At 45.5% G+C, this 19,094-nt stretch overlaps 1 long non-coding RNA gene across 1 annotated transcript in view; it reads right to left on the minus strand.

Annotated features, from left to right (window-relative positions):
* Positions 1 to 19,094, minus strand: part of LOC141168365 (uncharacterized) — a 172,584-nt gene that overhangs the window by 51,448 nt on the left and 102,042 nt on the right. Inside the window, exon 2 of the long non-coding RNA XR_012252107.1 lies at positions 16,087 to 16,201. This is a non-coding gene — a long non-coding RNA (uncharacterized lncRNA). The remainder of the gene's footprint in view (positions 1 to 16,086; positions 16,202 to 19,094) is intronic.

The following is a 19,094-nucleotide window of genomic DNA, read 5'->3' on the forward strand; positions in this document are numbered from 1 at the left end:
AGAATGCCAAGAGTGTGCAAAGCAGTCATCAAAGCAAAAGCTGGCTACTTTGAAGAACCTAGAATAATAGACATATTTTCAGTTGTTTCACACTTTTTGGTTAAGTATATAATTCCACATGTGTTAATTCATAGTTTTGATGCCTTCAGTGTGAATGTACAATTTTCATAGTCATGAAAATACAGAAAAATCTTTAAATGAGAAGGTGTGTCCAAACTTTTGGTCTGTACTGTATATTTAGTTAAAAAAATATATATATCATCTATCTTTTGTATCTGTCTTCTAGCTTTGAATCTAATCTGACATTGTTTTATCTGCTGTCTATCTTTCTATCTATCTATCTATCTATATATCTATCTGTGATGGAGTAGTACTACCTTTTTTTCTTGGATTATACTATAATTCTCAGGACATCTGGTTAACTGTCCTCCACCCACCTCTATTTTTTAGCAATGGTTCTTTAATTCTATCCATCCACATATCCATCCATCTTCTCTTTCAGTTTACTACTTCTCAAACTATTTCCTTTGCTCCATGGCAATGACCTATTTTTCATTTCAGAAGACCCAGATACATTTGTATTTATACTTTTTGTTTTGCTACTTACAATCAAGTAGTCTTAGGGATATTTTTTCAATTTATTGAGGCAAGGTATCACATTGCAAATGGGATATAAACATTTCAAGGCCATTTTAAGCGCATCTCAAAGGGAAAAAAAACCCATAAATCCAGCTTTTTACCTCGTTATGGTGAATCTCTGATCTTTTCCATAACCCTACTAATTTGGGAATGCAGACATTTTTAGAGGTTCTTTTAGCTCTGTAACATTACAGCGTTATTACCTCTCTATAAATAATGGCGCCCCTTGCTGGATATCACAGATGGTGTAATTTTTCATATCTATGGTTCCTATGTTTCGATTGCACCATCCATGGTTTGTCTTTTATGTAAGAAAAACACTAAATACTTCTAGTAAACTTGATGCTGAACACACGGAAGATTCCAGTCCTTGGAGCTGATCTCATACTCATCCCAGTAAACTGGTCCGATCAGTCATTTCTTGCTTCTTTATTTTTTTTTTTCTTCTTCCAAAAACACACATTGTTTAATTCAATTACACAGCTTGGGGCATCTTAGGACACGGAAATATACTGATCACCCTCTATTACCACCATGGTGATTCACACTTATTTATATCTGAGATTCCACCATGACTCCACTCGGGGTTCAGACCAGTTTACAAGGCTACAAACATGTTCTGAAGGACAAGGCAACTACAGGTCATATAAAGCACGCTATAAAAGCTTAAGAGAAAACAAAGGGTGGAAAAGCAAAAATAAAGGGCTGTAGAGTCATGACTGTCGTCCGGAAGAACTTTTATTTATACAGCAATATAACAATAGTTAATGAGCGAAACAACATGTTTATATAGATTAGGTTACATTCCCATAAAACTTTTTTTCTATCTTTTTTTTTCTCTTGGTCATGAATGAATCCTGGTTGTTTTTAGGCACTATTAGTTGTCTTCTAGCATAGGCTCCCCCTTGCTGAACCAATGCTTGTACAAATGAAAATTGCATTATAGGTAATTCACTAATATCCAGTTATTCCCTCAATAGCTGTCTATTCAACTCCTGTCAGCGCAATGTGACGACCTCTCTGTTCTCTTCAAAGGAATCTGAATTCCCCATTGCTGCTTCTCTATTACCCAAATTGCTCCCATCTGAAGGCTAATATTACAATTTAACATGACAATAGTTATAAGAATGCCGTTAAGGACGTTTTCTAGTTCAGCAAATGAAGTTATTCTAGGTATAATGAAAAGTTATGTAATTTTCTAATATACTTTCTGTATCAATTCCTTATGGTTTATAAGATTTCTGCTTTCTTTAACCCCTTACTGACATTTGTTGTATATGTACAGCAAAAGTTGGAAGGAGCTGTATGAGGTGGCTCAGGAGCTTAAAAGGTTTTTCCAAAAATAAGTTATTCCCTATCTATAGGAAAAGGGATAACTTGTTGATCGCTGGGAGTCCGGCTGTAGTGATCCTTAGAATGAAGCAGATGTGTAAATGCTTAACATTTGCTCCATTCACTGTCTATGGGACAGTCAGAGATAGCGGAAAACAGTACTTGGCTTTCTCCAGCAATCCCACAGAGAATGAATGGAGTAAAGGCTGAGCATGTGCACCTCAGCTACATTTAGGATAGGGCTGAGGAGCTTTGTTTTCCAGATCCCTGGAGGTCCCAGAGGTCAGACCCCCAGTGATCAGAAAGTTAACTTGTTAATTTGGGAATAATCCTTTAATACACTCCTCAACATTGAAATTGCAACACCAATAAGAAAACGTCATGGAATTATGCACGCCATGGTAGAACATTTAGGGTACGCAAGCGGCTCACAGTAGCTTGAACAACATGTGGCCTGGCATTGTATGTTGCAAAATGGCTCCCAGGGCAATTTCACATTCCCTCACGAAGGCCTCTTCATGGTATTGCCCACCTGATCTGTAGACTAATATCCGGCCATTATTTGGTCTAAGACAAAAGCAGGACTTATCGCTGAAGAGGATAGCCCTCCATTCCATCCTCCATTTCCATCTTGCTCTGCACCATGACAACCTTTGAGAACAGAGGTGTGGGGTTAATGGGAAACCTGTAGCTGGATGCTTGGTTCAGAGCCCAATGTTGTGCAAACACTTTCTCATAGTTTGCGTAGACACTGTTTTACACCTTAGGCATGGTTTGTGACATCCAATTTCACTTGCAATACAGAATGAATCACTATGTGCCATTCTTCAAATTTAATGAGACCTCGTAGGTAACACAATGAAGAGGCCTTCACATGGGAACGTTACACCGGTAATGCTACCAGAATTATGGTGTGGGGTACAATAGCCAGACCCCTATAGTCTTTATTCTAGGTACACTAACAGCTCGGCGTTGTATTAATTTGGTTGTGGTACTAATGGTACAGCCAATTCCCCAATTTGTCCCAGGAGCTGTCTTCTAATATGACAATATCAGGCTGTGTGTTGCTCGTGCTATTGTGACCAGCCTGTGTGGCCTATATGTGCTACTATGGGCTACAGCGTCTCCAGACTTGTCTCCCATCAATGACAACTGGGACATCATTGGTCGGCAATTACAATGGGAGCTGCCAGCAGCAGGTCTTGATTATTTGCCCAAGTGCATTCAGCGTGGCAGAACATCCCTCAGACAATCAGTAATAACCTTACTAATAGCAGCCAAGACATGTAAGTGTGGGGATTTCTGCATGTGGAGCTCATATTTGATGCTGAATAAATTGAGCTGTTTTGATAATTATGTTTCTATTTTTTCATTGTTTGCATATAATTAACATGTCCAACCTGTAATTTCCATAATTCCACAATTTTTCTATCTTGGTGTTGTAATCTCAATGTCATGATTCTGTCAAATTACCTGGGGCCAGGGGATCCTTCCCTGTCCCCAATGCTAGGGGCGCCCTAGCTATCCCTGCTCCCCAGATTACTTCTGATGGTGAAGATTCTAGGGCCACGTACCGTGCTGAACTTCTGAATCAGCCCTATATCTGTCCCCTCCCCCACCCAGGGAAGTGGGGAGGAATAGTGTATGTATATACACAAACCAGACAAACAAGGAAGGACGTACAGGGATAAATGAAAATACCAAACACACATATATGCACTCGGTGACAACAGAGAGGAACACCGGGGAAGGGAAACTAAGTAGGTGATGATGAGGATTTGCACACAGCCGAAACAACTAGTAACAGTCAAAGATAAACACTCCAAACGCCTCTACCAACAATTGTCTCCTCCACTCCACACCAGGCAGTACAAGACATAACACTGGCAATCCAGATTGCCAGAGGAGAGTATATATAGGAGAGGGCAGTGGTCAATACTGAACAGCTGAGATCATCCAAGCTGAGAAGCTTCAGAGACTCCAAGCTGAACAGATTAACCCCTGTACTTCTAACAGAAATCTGCACCGTTTAATATGAAGGAGAAGTGCTTTTGATCAGTACAGGAGTACATGAAATCAGTCAGTCTTCTGGCCCCTCTCTGTCACAGTAAACCCGTGACACTCTGTGTTGAGAAGTGTGTTTTGCAAGGGCCTTCTCAGGTTCCATATAAAAGAAGGATTCAAACTAAATTGTATCCCCTAAATATTGTACCTAAAGACTGGATACTTTTGCTTATAGTTTATTAACATTGCATAGTGTATATATACACTTCTCAAAAAAATAAAGGGAACACTCAAATAACACATCCTAGATCTGAATGAATGAAATATTCTCATTGAATACTTTGCTCTGTATAAAGTTGAATGTGCTGACAACAAAATCACACAAAAATCATTAATGGAAATCAAATTTATTAACCAATGGAGGCCTGGATTTATAGTCACCCCCAAAATTAAAGTGGAAAAACACACTACAGGCTGATCCAATTTTGATGTAATGTCCTTAAAACAAGTCAAAATGAGGCTCAGTATTGTGTGTGGCCTCCACGTGCCTGTATGACCTCCCTACAATGCCTGGGCATGCTCCTGATGAGGTTGCGGATGGTCTCCTGTGGGATCTCCTCCCAGACCTGGACTAAAGCATCCGCCAACTACTGGACAGTCTGTGGTGCAACGTGACATTGGTGGATGGAGCGAGACATGATGTCCCAGATGTGCTCAATCGGATTCAGGTCTGGGGAACAGGCGGGCCAGTCCATAGCTTCAATGCCTTCATCTTGCAGGAACTGCTGACACACTCCAGCCGCATGAGGTCTGGCATTGTCCTGCATTAGGTTGTGAGACCAACCGCACCAGCATATGGTCTCACAAGGGGTCTGAGGATCTCATCTCGGTACCTAATGGCAGTCAGGCTACCTCTGGCGAGCATATGGAGGGCTGTGCGGCCCTCCAAAAAATGCCACCCCACACCATTACTGACCCACTGCCAAACCGGTCATGCTGAAGGATGTTGCAGGCAGCAGATCGCTCTCCACGGCATCTCCAGACTCTGTCACGTCTGTCACATGTGCTCAGTGTGAACCTGCTTTCATCTGTGAAGAGCACAGGGCGCCAGTGGCGACTTTGCCAATCCTGGTGTTCTGTGGCAAATGCTAAGCGTCCTGCACGGTGTTGGGCTGTTAGCACAACCACCATCTGTGGATGTCAGGCCCTCATACCACCCTCATGGAGTCGGTTTCTAACCGTTTGTGCAGACACATGCACATTTGTGGCCTGCTGGAGGTCATTTTGCAGGGCTCTGGCAGTGTTCCTCCTTGCACAAAGGCAGAGGTAGCGGTCCTGCTTCTGGGTTGTTGCCCCCCTACGGCCTCCTCCACGTCTTCTGGTGTACTGGCCTGTCTCCTGGTAGCGCCTGCAGCCTCTGGACACTACGCTGACAGACACAGCAAACCTTCTTGCCACAGCTCGAATTGATGTGCCATCCTGGAACAGCTGCACTACCTGAGCAACTTCTGTGGATTGTAGAGTCCGTCTCATGCTACCACGAGTGTGAAAGCACAACCAACATTCAAAAGTGACCAAAACATCAGCCAGAAAGCATTGGTACTGAGATGTGGTCTGTGGCCCCCACTCCTTTATTGAGGGTGTCTTGATAATTGCCAATAATTTCTATCTATTTTCTATTCCATTTGCACAACAGCATGTGAAATTGATTGTCAATCAGTGTAGCTTCCTAAGTGGACAGTTTGATTTCACAGAAGTTTGATTTACTTGGAGTTATATTCTGTGGTTTAAATGTTCCCATTATTTTTTTGAGCAGTGTATGTGTGTGTATACATATTACGAAATCGAAAAAAATTTATTTAACATTTTGTCAGTTTGTCTTCTGCAGCTTGCATGTATTCCTGTAAGGCACTAATTATTGCAGGAACTTTAGGAAAGAGATTTGGAACAAAGATCGAAGCGACACAGATAAGTTCAACTAAAGGAAATAAGCTTTGTGGCTACGAGGGAAAATAACACTGGAGCCTCAACTGAAAGCAACAAAGACTTAAAGGGATTGTCTACTACTGGACAACCCTTAATTAATCACTTCAGTACCTCACAGAAAATAAAAATAATCAATACTCATATAACATGGCTGTGCAGTTTGAGTGATTTCAGCTCTGCTATTTCCATAGGGTCACATGACATTTTTGTGTTGCATGACCTCTACAGTCAGTAGTTTTCCAAATAAACAGTGACCCCCAAGCATGTTTCCAAATTTGTTCATGTGAGAAGGAGCTGATCTGCAACACCTGGGAAAGACCACTAAAAATTGTGACGGAGCGGTGGTAATACATTTTTTTACATCCAGCCACCACCAGACCTCTGTAACAGCGGCTAGCTAGGGGTGCTGGCTGTTGTCCTCCCAACAATCTTATATTGATGACCTTTTCTTAGGATAGGTCATCAATATTGTAGCACTGGAAAACTCCTTTAATAATGAATAAGATGGAACTGAAACTGCCTTTGCTGGTATTGCAAAAAAAAAAATTTTCCATTCAGTTTAGCTCTTGGTGTAGATAATGGTATCAGTATAACTAATAAATATGTTCCATGTCCAATTTTGTAAATACATTATTGATGGCCCAAAAAAGAGTCCAGTAGAAGAAAATTTTGGCCAAGGTTAAGAAATACAGTTGGATACAACAGGGTGGTGAGGAATTGCTTCGAGTGTACTTATGATTAGCATTTATGATGTACAAGTCATAATTTACTGGAAAATATTTCAATTAAATGTTCCTGGGAGATATGAGTGCAGATTGTATGCGTCTTTTATGTCTCTAGATGACAATTTACAGCCCCTAATGAAAATGGATGATCTAGTGATAAACACTAATGCCTGGTGAAAGAGTTATTTGCCTAGTGTGATCCAGAAGCCTCTTGGTGAGTTTCCAGCCTGACCGGGTGATAGTGAATATACTCTTACATTTTAGTCAATTAAATGGATTGTTAAAGATTAGAAAAAAAGTATAATCAAGTATGCAAGTCAAAACGTATACATTCATTTGTGATATTCCACAAATCATAAAAATGTTGATACGTTTCAAATGGATGCACAGTAGTGATGAGCGAGCACAAAAATGCTCGGATATTCGTTACTCGGGTCGAGTAAATCATAATGCTCAGGTGCGCAACCTGAGTAATGTGTACAATGTAAGTCAATGGGAAACTCGAGCATTTTTCCAGTTTCCCCCCTGGAGGCCTAAAAATTGGTCAAATTGATGGAAACAGTACTGAAATAACATGGGATCAGCATGGGGAAGACCCCTGGAAGCATCTCTGAATCCCAGGTCACTGCTGTGAACAATGTTGTCAGAGTATTACACCACTTTTACGGACTCACAATAAAACATACAAAAACAAAGCTAAAATGGATTATCGTGGAAAAAATGTTAAGCAACATACTTTCCAGAGTAATGACTTGAATATAAGGCAAAATAAAGAACAAAAAACAAAAATGCTCCTCCACACCTTGGGCTATGTTCACACGTAGTGTTTTTGCTGCATTTTTGCACTTTCGTATTGCTTTCAACAGTGAAAACTACATTCACCAGTAAATGTAATTTTAACATTTTACTACCTTATCTGGCCATGTGGTGTGTGAGACATGATCAGACACATCCTGCTTCATTTATGAAGGAGGGACTCTGAAAGTCACAAAGCCTATTTTTACAGGGCCATCAGACGGCCCTTACTATTGTTGGAGGGCCAGCAGTTGGCCCTCACTATTGTAAGAAGGCCATCAGCCAGCTATGCTTTGCATAACCGTACATTGCTACTGCAATATGCAATCCATCTGATGTGGTAAAATTTTCTTTTTCATATATATTCTGTAAAATTTGAAATTTGGATGTCCAGCAGGCGGCCCTCACGATTTATAGAATGCCAACAGGCGGCCTCCACTATGTTTAAAGGGCCAGCAGGCATCTTGGGGACAGATGAGACCAAGATAGAGCTTTTTGGTAAAGCATATCATTTAACTGTTTACTGTAAATGGAATGAGGCCTACAAATAAAAGAACACAGTACTTACAGTCAAATATGGTGGAGGTTCAAAGATATTTAGGGGTTGTCTGGCTGCCTCTGGCACAGGGTGCCTTGACTTTGTGCAAGGCATCATGAAATGTGAAGATTCCCAAAGGATTTTGGGTAGCACTGTACTGCCCAGTGTCAGAAAGCTGCATTTGCATCCTAGGTTCTGAGTCTTCCAGCAGGACAATGACCCCAACCTACTTCAAGAAGCAATCAGAAATGGATGAAAACAATGTACCAGAAAGTTCTGAAGTGGTAATTTCAGCTTCAGTAGCATCAAGTCTCCCACCACTACCTCTTATATATGAAAGCTAAAGAGAAACTGCAAATGAACCCATTAAATCAGTAAATTTTGTTAATTTTGATTAATTTCTGTCAAATTTGGAAAACTTCTGCCAACTTCGATGAATTTCTGTCAACTATGATAAATTTCTGTCAAGTTTGATTCATTTCTGAGTACAGAGCACCATAAAAATTATGAACCGGTCAATGAGTGTATGGAAAATATCAATCTAGTTATGGACTGTGGATGAGATGTATATGACCAGAATGAACACTCATTTCCAGAAGATGTTACCACCAAGCACCTGTTGCTACTGTAAATGAAGCAAACAGCGGTATGAATAGGGAATAGAATAGATTTTTTTGCAGCATAAATCAATAATCCCTGGCTGAATCCGTGTAATACGCTATCCATAGTGTGATAGCTCACCTGTACATGAATTGCAGATAAGAGAGGTAATATTGTAGAATATAAAATAGATTTTAACAGGACCTGAAGGTTTTTTTTTGGTATGTGACAGCACCAAACTGGGAACGAATGCAAGCAACCCTGCCTGCTTTGATGAATTTCTAATTATAGATCACCGTTAAAAATTATGGATCAGTCAATGAGTGCTTGGAAAAAATCAATCAAGTTATGCACTAAGGAAGATATATATGTGACCAGAATTAACACTCATTTCCAACTGAAGATACTCAGCACATGTCCTTATTGTAAAAGCAGCTAACAGCGGTATCTGTAGGGAATAGAATCGATTTTTTTTGCAGCAGCAGCACGCAGGATAAGGCAATAATCCCTGGCTGGATCCGTGTAATGCGCTATTGTAGAGTCGGCATCCCTGCCTCCTGCTAGGCAGGGACGCTGTTCCCCTCACCTCTCTGCTCCGTGCCCGGCGGCTTCCTCCCGCTCTGCTTGCAGCGCGCGCTCTCCCCCGGTCACTGTGCTTAGGGCGCGCGCGCTCCCCCTCTCTTAAAGGGGCCGTGCGCGCCGCCCTAAGGAGTCCCCGGCCAATGGCCGGAGGATCCCTCCATATATAAGGCACCTCCTCCAAAATGGAGGTGCCCGAGCAATGTTGTTGCACTGTTCACTACTCTGCTTCAGCCCTCAGGTCCCGTTTCCAGTTACCTGCCAGTTACCTGCCAGTTTCCTGCTAGTTTGCTGTCTGATTCCTGCCTGTTATCCGCTTACCTGCTTGCTAGCCTGAGGTCCGACGGTCTGCCTTCCAACACCAGTCAGTCTGTCTATGGACCAGCTTGCCCGCTCACCTGGGAGCGCTCATCTGCTACCTGCCTGTTAGCCTACCTGGAGGCTCCGTTGTCACGTGCTGTGACCACCTGCCAGTCCAGAGACTCTTGCCCGCTCACCTGGGAGCGCTCATCTACTAGCCTACCTGGAGGCTCCGCCGTCACATGCTGTGACCACCTGCCTGTCCAGAGACTCTCGCCTGCTCACCTGGGAGCACACATCTGCTACTCGCCTGCTAGCCTACCTGGAGGCTCCGCCGTCACGTGCTGTGACCACCTGCCTGTCCAGAGACTCTCGCCTGCTCACCTGGGAGCACACATCTGCTACTCTCCTGCTAGCCTACCTGGAGGCTCCGCCGTCACGTGCTGTGACCACCTGCCTGTCCAGAGACTGTCGCCTGCTCACCTGGGAGCACACATCTGCTACTCGCCTGCTAGCCTACCTGGAGGACCAGCCGTCACAGGTCGTACCTGCCCTTTACCCAGAGACTGCCCCGGTCACTTGCCGTGACCACCTGCCCGTTACCCAGAGACTGTCCCGGTCACTTGCCGTGACCACCTGCCCGTTATCCAGAGACTTTCCCGGTCACTTGCCGTGACCTCCTGCCCGTTTACCCAGAGACTGTCCCGGTCACTTGCCGTGACCACCTGCCCGTTACCCAGAGACTGTCCCGGTCACTTGCCGTGACCTCCTGCCCGTTTACCCAGAGACTGCCCCGGTCACTTGCTGTGACTACCTGCCCATCTTCCCTGGGCGCCACCCGCTTCCTTACAAGGACCGCCCCCTTGTATAGTTGCTCAGAGGTTCCGCCTCCCAGACCCGTTACAGTTTGCTCGGGCCATGGAACCCGGTGGCACCCAAGCTCCCTCGCTCTCGGACCTTTGTCATGAACTGTCCCGACAGAGGTCCCAACAGGAGTCCATCCTGGGTCACCTGCGGAATGTCAATTCTCGCCTGGACACTTTGACTGCTCCGCCAGCAACCACCGCTAGTGTCATGACTCGCAGCCCGGCTGCTCCCCTGTCCACCAATACCATGGTATCCTGCTCCGGAACCCGGCTTTCTGCACCTCCTCGCTTCGGAGGTGACTCCGCTCAAGCTCGGGGCTTCATAAACCAGTGCACCCTGCACTTTGAACTCCTGTCCCACCAATTTAATTCCGACCGGGCCAAGGTAGCCTTCATCATGTCCCATCTCACGGGGGAGGCACTGGCTTGGCTAAATCCTCTATGGGAGAGAGGAGATCCCCTGGTGTCCGACCTGCCAGCCTTTCTCACGGCTTTCCGGAAGGTCTTCGACGAACCCGGACGGAAGACCTCATCCGCCTCACCGTGGGCCAATATGCCATACGGTTCCGTACCCTTGCTTCGGAGCTGGCCTGGGATAACGACGCCCTGGTGTCCGTCTTCTGGGAGGGTCTGTCCGGCCGTATTAAAGATGAACTCGCCGGTCGGGACATTCCTACCACTCTCGACGACTTAATTACACTTGCCACCCAGATTGACATCCGGTTCCAGGAGCGCGCCAAGGAGGTCACCCGTGAGAGGAGGTTTCCACGTCTAGCCCCTACCTTCCGGAGACCCGTCACTCCCTCTGTTACTCCCCAGGCACACTCACCTGAGCCTATGCAGGTCGACCAGACCAAGATGGTCAAGACCCGTCAAGACTTACGCCGTGCCGAGGGGAGCTGTTTCTACTGTGGCAGTAAGGAGCACCGGATCCGTTCCTGCCCAGAGAGGTCGGGAAACGCCTGTGTCTAGGATCGCTCAGAGAGGTCGCCCTAGACAAAAGTAAACCCTCTCCATCCCTGATGCTGTCTGTCTCTATCTTCTGCGGAGAGAACCGCTATTTTGAACTGGCTCAACTTGACTCAGGAGCTGCTGGAAATCTTATCTCTCAATCCCTGGTAGAAAAATACCGCATTCCCACCAAACCTCTGGCCGTACCTTTATCTGTCGCCGCCGTGGATGGGGGCCTCTTACCACATCCCATCCAACTCATCACCGAATCTCTGATTCTACAGGTGGGAATGCTGCATTCTGAGAGCATCTCCTTTCATGTTCTGCCTGGACTCTCTCACGCACTATTGCTTGGCCTGCCTTGGCTCCAGAAACATGCACCCGTGCTTGACTGGCAGACCAGAGAAGTCCTTCGCTGGGGACAGGACTGCCATAAGACTTGTCTAGTTCCCATTCGTCCTGCCCGTCCTTCTCCTACCCCAGCCAATCTGCCCGGTCTTCCGGTTCCCTATTGGTCTTATGCGGATGTCTTCAATAAAAAGAGGCAGAGACTTTACCTCCTCATAGACCATACGACTGCCCAATCGAGCTGATGCCCGGCTCTACTCCTCCCCGTGGGCGAATCTACCCTTTGTCCGCTGCAGAGACCCGGTCCATGTCTGAATATATTGAGGAGAACCTGGCCCGGGGATTTATCCGGAAATCTACCTCCCCGGCGGGAGCAGGCTTCTTCTTTGTCAAAAAGAAGGACGGCTCACTCCGTCCATGTATAGACTATAGAGGCCTAAACCAGATTACTGTGAAGAATAAATACCCCCTTCCGCTCATTCCTGAATTATTTGACCGTCTGAGGGGGGCTAGAATCTTCACCAAACTGGATCTCCGTGGGGCGTATAACCTGGTCCGTATCCGTCAGGGGGATGAGTGGAAGACGGCATTCAACACCCGGGACGGCCACTATGAGTACCTTGTGATGCCCTTCGGTCTCTGTAACACTCCTGCCGTCTTTCAAGAGTTGGTCAATGACATCTTCCGTGATCTTCTCTACTCCTGCGTGGTGGTGTACCTGGACGACATCTTGGTCTTCTCTCCGGATCTTCCTACTCACCGGACGGACGTTCGTCAGGTCCTGCTCAGGCTCAGGCAGAACCACCTCTTCGCTAAATATGAGAAATGCATCTTTGAGCAGACCTCTCTTCCATTTCTGGGCTACATAATCTCTCAGACAGGTCTACAAATGGATCCTGAGAAACTGTCTGCCATCCAGAAGTGGCCCCGACCAGAGGGGTTGAAGGCTATTCAGCGGTTCCTGGGCTTCGCCAACTATTACCGCCTGTTCATACCGCACTTCTCTTCCCGGACCGCCCCTATCTCTGCGCTCACCCGTAAAGGTACGAACCCCAGAGAATGGCCGCCCGAAGCAGAGGAGGCCTTTCTTTCCTTAAAACAGGCCTTCTCCTCCGCCTCGGTGCTGCATCGTCCAGACGGCAACAAACAATTCTTCCTAGAAGTTGATGCCTCCTCCTCCGGAGCTGGGGCGGTACTTACCCAAAAGTCATCTTCTGGAAGAAAGGTAACCTGCGGCTTTTTCTCCAAACTTTTCTCCTCTTCTGAGCGCAACTATTCTATAGGAGACCGAGAATTGTTGGCCATTAAGATGGCACTGGAGGAGTGGCGATACCTGCTCGAGGGGGCTCTTCACCCGGTAATAATTTACACTGACCACAAGAACTTGGCATATCTCCAGAGCGCCCAGAGACTTAACCCGCGCCAAGCTCGGTGGTCCTTGTTTTTTGCCCGCTTTGATTTCATTCTTCATTTTCGCCCGGCTGACAAAAACATCAAAGCTGACGCCCTGTCCCGATCCTTTCTGGTGTCTGATCTTGAGGAGGAGCCTAAACACATCATCGATCCCGCCAGAGTAATGCAGGTAGCCCCCGTGAGTCTAAATCGTCTCCCTCCCGGTAAGACGTTCGTAACGGTGTCCGATCGGGAGAAGATTCTACACTGGGGTCACTCGTCTAAGCTAGCTGGGCACGCCGGTCAGAAAAAGACCCTCCAGCTTATTACCCGGCACTACTGGTGGCCTACCCTGCACAAGGACGTAATAGACTTTGTTTCTGCCTGTGTGTCCTGCGCCCGCAACAAAGTTCCGAGACACCTGCCTGCCGGCCGCCTTCTCCCTCTGCCAGTACCTGCTGCCCCGTGGCAGCATATAGCTATGGACTTCATAACAGATCTCCCCGTCTCTGCCGGTTGTACAGTCATTTGGGTGGTCGCTGACCGCTTTTCCAAAATGGCTCATTTCATTCCCCTGCCAGGCCTCCCGTCTGCACCTGAGCTAGCTAAAGACTTTATCTGCCACATCTTCCGTCTCCATGGTCTGCCTCTCCACATCGTGTCGGATCGTGGGGTTCAGTTCACCTCACGCTTCTGGAGAGCCACATGTAAACTGCTCGACGTCACCCTGGACTTCTCCTCCGCTTACCACCCACAGTCCAATGGTCAATTGGAGCGGATCAATCAGAATCTGACCAGTTACCTCCGGCACTTCGTTAATACCCACCATTCTGACTGGGTGGATCTCCTACCATGGGCCGAGTTCTCTTACAACAATCACGAGAGCGAATCTTCCTCTAAATCCCCGTTTTTTGTAGTCTTCGGTCAGCATCCTCGGATCCCTTTTCCTGTCTCCACCTCTGTGGACAACCCGGCTGCGAAATCTCTTGTTAGCAAATTTTCCTCCATTTGGGAGAGTACCCGATCCGCACTCCTTCAGTCGTCCGAGCGGATGAAGAGACACGCTGACAAAAAACGCCTGGATTCCCCACAATTTCGTCCCGGAGATAAAGTCTGGCTCTCATCCAAATATGTCCGGCTCAAGATTCCTTCCTATAAGTTAGGGCCTCGGTTCATCGGCCCACTGGAGGTTATCAAACAGATCAACTCGGTGGACTATAAATTGAAACTCCCGGCCAACTTACGGATCCCTAACTCCTTCCATGTATCTCTTCTCAAACCCGTGGTACTTAACTCCTTTTCCAAGTCTACAGGTACGCCCCCTGCTCCGGTTTCTGCTGAAGACGAGTTTGAGGTAGAGAACATTCTGGCCACCAAAAGGGTAAGAGGAAAGACCTTTTTTCTAGTGGATTGGAAGGGGTTTGGTCCTGAGGAGAGAACATGGGAGCCCCGGGAGAACATCCATGCCCCTCTCATCCTTGGTAAATTTCTGTCTGGCCTAAAAAAGGGGGGGCCTAAAGGGGGGTACTGTAGCGTCGGCCTCCCTGCCTCCTGCTAGGCAGGGACGCTGTTCCCCTCACCTCTCTGCTCCGTGCCCGGCGGCTTCCTCCCGCTCTGCTTGCAGCGCGCGCTCTCCCCCGGTCACTGTGCTTAGGGCGCGCGCGCTCCCCCTCTCTTAAAGGGGCCGCGCACGCCGCCCTAAGGAGTCCCCGGCCAATGGCCGGAGGATCCCTCCATATATAAGGCACCTCCTCCAAAATGGAGGTGCCCGAGCAATGTTGTTGCACTGTTCACTACTCTGCTTCAGCCCTCAGGTCCCGTTTCCAGTTACCTGCCAGTTACCTGCCAGTTTCCTGCCAGTTTGCTGTCTGATTCCTGCCTGTTATCCGCTTACCTGCTTGCTAGCCTGAGGTCCGACGGTCTGCCTTCCGACACCAGTCAGTCTATCTATGGACCAGCTTGCCCGCTCACCTGGGAGCACTCATCTGCTACCTGCCTGTTAGCCTACCTGGAGGCTCCGTCGTCACGTGCTGTGACCACCTGCCAGTCCAGAGACTCTTGCCCGCTCACCTGGGAGCGCTCATCTACTAGCCTACCTGGAGGCTCCGCCGTCACGTGCTGTGACCACCTGCCTGTCCAGAGACTCTCGCCTGCTCACCTGGGAGCACACATCTGCTACTCGCCTGCTGGCCTACCTGGAGGCTCCGCCGTCACGTGCTGTGACCACCTGCCTGTCCAGAGACTCTCGCCTGCTCACCTGGGAGCACACATCTGCTACTCGCCTGCTAGCCTACCTGGAGGCTCAGCCGTCACAGGTCGTACCTGCCCTTTACCCAGAGACTGCCCCGGTCACTTGCCGTGACCACCTGCCCGTTACCCAGAGACTGTCCCGGTCACTTGCCGTGACCACCTGCCCGTTATCCAGAGACTGTCCCGGTCACTTGCCGTGACCACCTGCCCGTTATCCAGAGACTGTCCCGGTCACTTGCCGTGACCTCCTGCCCGTTTACCCAGAGACTGTCCCGGTCACTTGCCGTGACCACCTGCCCGTTACCCAGAGACTGTCCCGGTCACTTGCCGTGACCTCCTGCCCGTTTACCCAGAGACTGCCCCGGTCACTTGCTGTGACTACCTGCCCATCTTCCCTGGGCGCCACCCGCTTCCTTACAAGGACCGCCCCCTTGTATAGTTGCTCAGAGGTTCCGCCTCCCAGACCCGTTACAGCTATCCATACTGTGATAGCTCTCTCGTACACGAATTTCAGATAAGAGAGGTAATATTGTAGAATAAAAAATAGATTTTAACCGGCCCAGAAGAATTTTTTTAGTATGTTGCAGCACTAAACTGTGGAGGAACGCAAGCAACCCTGCGAGCTTTGAAGAATTTCTAATTACAAATCACCATTAAAAATTACACTGGTCTGCGACTAAAAAGCTGTTTGATTGTTTTCATATAATTTCCATGTATTTTGGTGTTTTGATAACGAAAAAAATATTGAAAAAAATCCTAAATGTCAGGACTTGCCACAAACCTATAGATTCTTCTACAAACTCTGGTGTGAATCATCGGCAGGCAGCTTATTTTCTTTCCCCATTAACATCAATAGGAACTGCGTGATTGACTGGTGCCAGTCAGGTGGTTAGTAACTGCAATAAAACAAAGAGAAAAGCCATGCTATAAATAGGGATCACCAAATAAATATGCAAAAATATATAATTTTATTGACAAAGACTGTAAGAACAATTTAAAAACACTTAAAACAGTCATACAAGACTGGAAGTACATGAAACCCACAATAGGGTAAGGAGTGGCCCTATTGTTATTGCTCAATAACAATATGTAAATGGTCATTAGTTAGTGACATAATGAAAGGTCGTTATGCTTTCAAGAAACTTGCATTGGAATTTCATTCATCAACCGTGTTTCCCCAAATTAGCGTTATGGCTTTGTGGTAGTGTATTAATTCGCCTGACCGTTTCTGTTTAATTTGTGGCGAATATACAGTGTTGAATCAACAACTGAATATTACAGACTTTGTGAAAAAAAGTATACTTCGCACACTTCGTACTAAAACTTGGAGATCAAAATAAAGTTTGGACACCTCATAAAAGGTGCAAACGGTGTGTTGAGGACCTCCGAAATTGGTTCAAGGGTAAGAGAAAAGTTTTCAGTTATGGGATTCCTACGGTATGGCGAAAGCAAAAGAACCATAGTGACGACTGTTACTTTTGTTCTTGCAATCTGAATTCACAATTATGAATCGGTCAGTGAATGCATGGGAGAAATCAATCAAGTTATGCACTGTGGAAGATTATATGTGATACGTGTGACGGAAAACCACAGGTTTACATAGCTGGCCTGTAGGTTACTATTTTTCACAGCAACCTGGTGTCAATAACTTCACTAACAAAATTTAAATGGAGGCCAATATTTTCCACGTTCATTACAAATTCCTGGATTTTTTTCTGCAGTGGCAACAAGCAAAAGTTCTCTGAATTGCTTTTTCAGCAAATAATCAGGATTAAGATAAAAAAAATTATCTCTGGCCCTGATACCTGGGGCTATTTCTAGAAATATCTGTAACAGCAGATAAATCTCCCCCTTCATAACCTTATTACACTTTCTGTCCACCTACTTTTGGACCACCCTGTATATATATATATATATATATATATATATATACACACAACCCCTGACAAAAATGATGGAATCACCAGGCTCGGAGGACGTTCATTCAGTTGTTTAATGTTGTTGAAAACAAAGCAGATTCCAGACATGGCACAAAACTAAAGTAATTTCAAATGGCAACTTTAGGGCTTTAAGAAACACTAAAAGAAATCAAGATAAAAAATGTAGTACTCAGTAAGCGTAATTTTTTTCAGACCAAGCAGAGGGAAAAAATTATGGAATCACTCAAGTCTGAGGAAAAAATTATGGAATCATGAAAAACAAACACACAAAACAACACTCCAATACATCACTAGTATTTTGTTGCACCACCTCTGGCTTTAATAACAGCTTGCAGTCTCTGAGGCATGGACTTAATGAGTGACAAACAGTACTCTTCATCAATCTGGCTGCAACTTTCTCTGATTGCTGTTGCCAGATCAGCTTTGCAGGTTGGAGCCTTGTCATGGACCATTTTCTTCAACTTCCACCAAAGATTTTCAATTGGATTGAGATCCGGACTATTTGCAGGCCATGACATTGACCTTATGTGTCTTCTTGCAAGGAATGTTTTCACAGTTTTTGCTCTATGGCAGGATGCATTATCATCTTGAAACATGATGTCATCATCCCCAAACATCCTTTCAATTGATGGGATAAGAAAACTGTCCAAAATATCAATGTAAACTTGGGCATTTATTGAAGATATAATGACAGCCATCTCCCCAGTGCCTTTACCTGACATGCAGCCCCATATCATTAATGTCTGTGGAAATTTGCATGTTCTCTTCATGGAGTCATCTTTATAAATCTCATTGGAACGGCACCAAACAAAAATTCCAGCATCATCACCTAGCCCAATGCAGATTCGCGATTCATCACTGAATATGACTTTCATCCAGTCATCCACAGTCCACGATTGCTTTTCCTTAGCCCATTGTAACCTTGTTTTTTTCTGTTTAGGTGTTAATGATGGCTTTTGTTTAGCTTTTCTGTATGTAAATCACATTTCCTTTAGGCGGTTTCTTACAGTTCGGTCACAGACATTGACTCCAGTTTCCTCCCATTCGTTCCTCATTTGTTTTGTTGTGCATTTCCCGTTTTGGAGACATATTGCTTTAAGTTTCAGGTCTTGACACTTTGATGTGTTCCTTAGTCTACCAGTTTGTTTGCCTTTAACAACCTTCCCATGTTGTTTGTATTTGGTCCAGATTTTAGACACAGCTGACTGTGAACAACCATCATCTTTTGCAACATTGCGTGATGATTTACCTTCTTTTAAGAGTTTGATAATCCTCTCGTTTGTTTCAATTGACATCTCTCGTGTTGGAGCCAGTCATGTCTGTCCACTTGGTGCAACAGCTCTCTAAGGAGTGATAACTCCTTTTTAGTTGCAGACTAGCGAGCAGATCTAATTTGATGCAGGTGTTAGTTTTGGAAATGAAAATTTACAGGGTGATTCCATAATTTTTTCCTCAGAATTGAGTGATTCCATAATTTTTTCCCTCTGCTTGGTCTGAAAAAAATTACCCTTACTGAGTACCACATTTTTATCTTGATTTCTTGTAGTGTTTCTTAAAGCCATAAAGTTGCCATTTGAAATGACTTTAGTTTTGTGCCATGTCTGTGATCTGCTTTTTTTCAACAACATTAAACAAGTGAATGAACATCCTCCGAGCCCGGTGATTCCATAATTTTTGCCAGAGGTTGTATATATACATATATATATATATATATATATATATATATATATATATATATATATATATATGTATGTTGTGGAATACCTAGACTTACAGGATGTTCAATGGACCCTCTTGCTATATGCACTGCAGTCTGCCACATACACTGCCTGCTTGCCTAACTCCTGCT

The sequence above is a fragment of the Phyllobates terribilis genome, unplaced genomic scaffold (assembly GCF_046119375.1).
Source record: "Phyllobates terribilis strain yellow unplaced genomic scaffold, ASM4611937v1 Scaffold_1__5_contigs__length_1240528914, whole genome shotgun sequence".
In the NCBI taxonomy this organism is placed as follows: Eukaryota; Metazoa; Chordata; class Amphibia; order Anura; family Dendrobatidae; genus Phyllobates; species Phyllobates terribilis.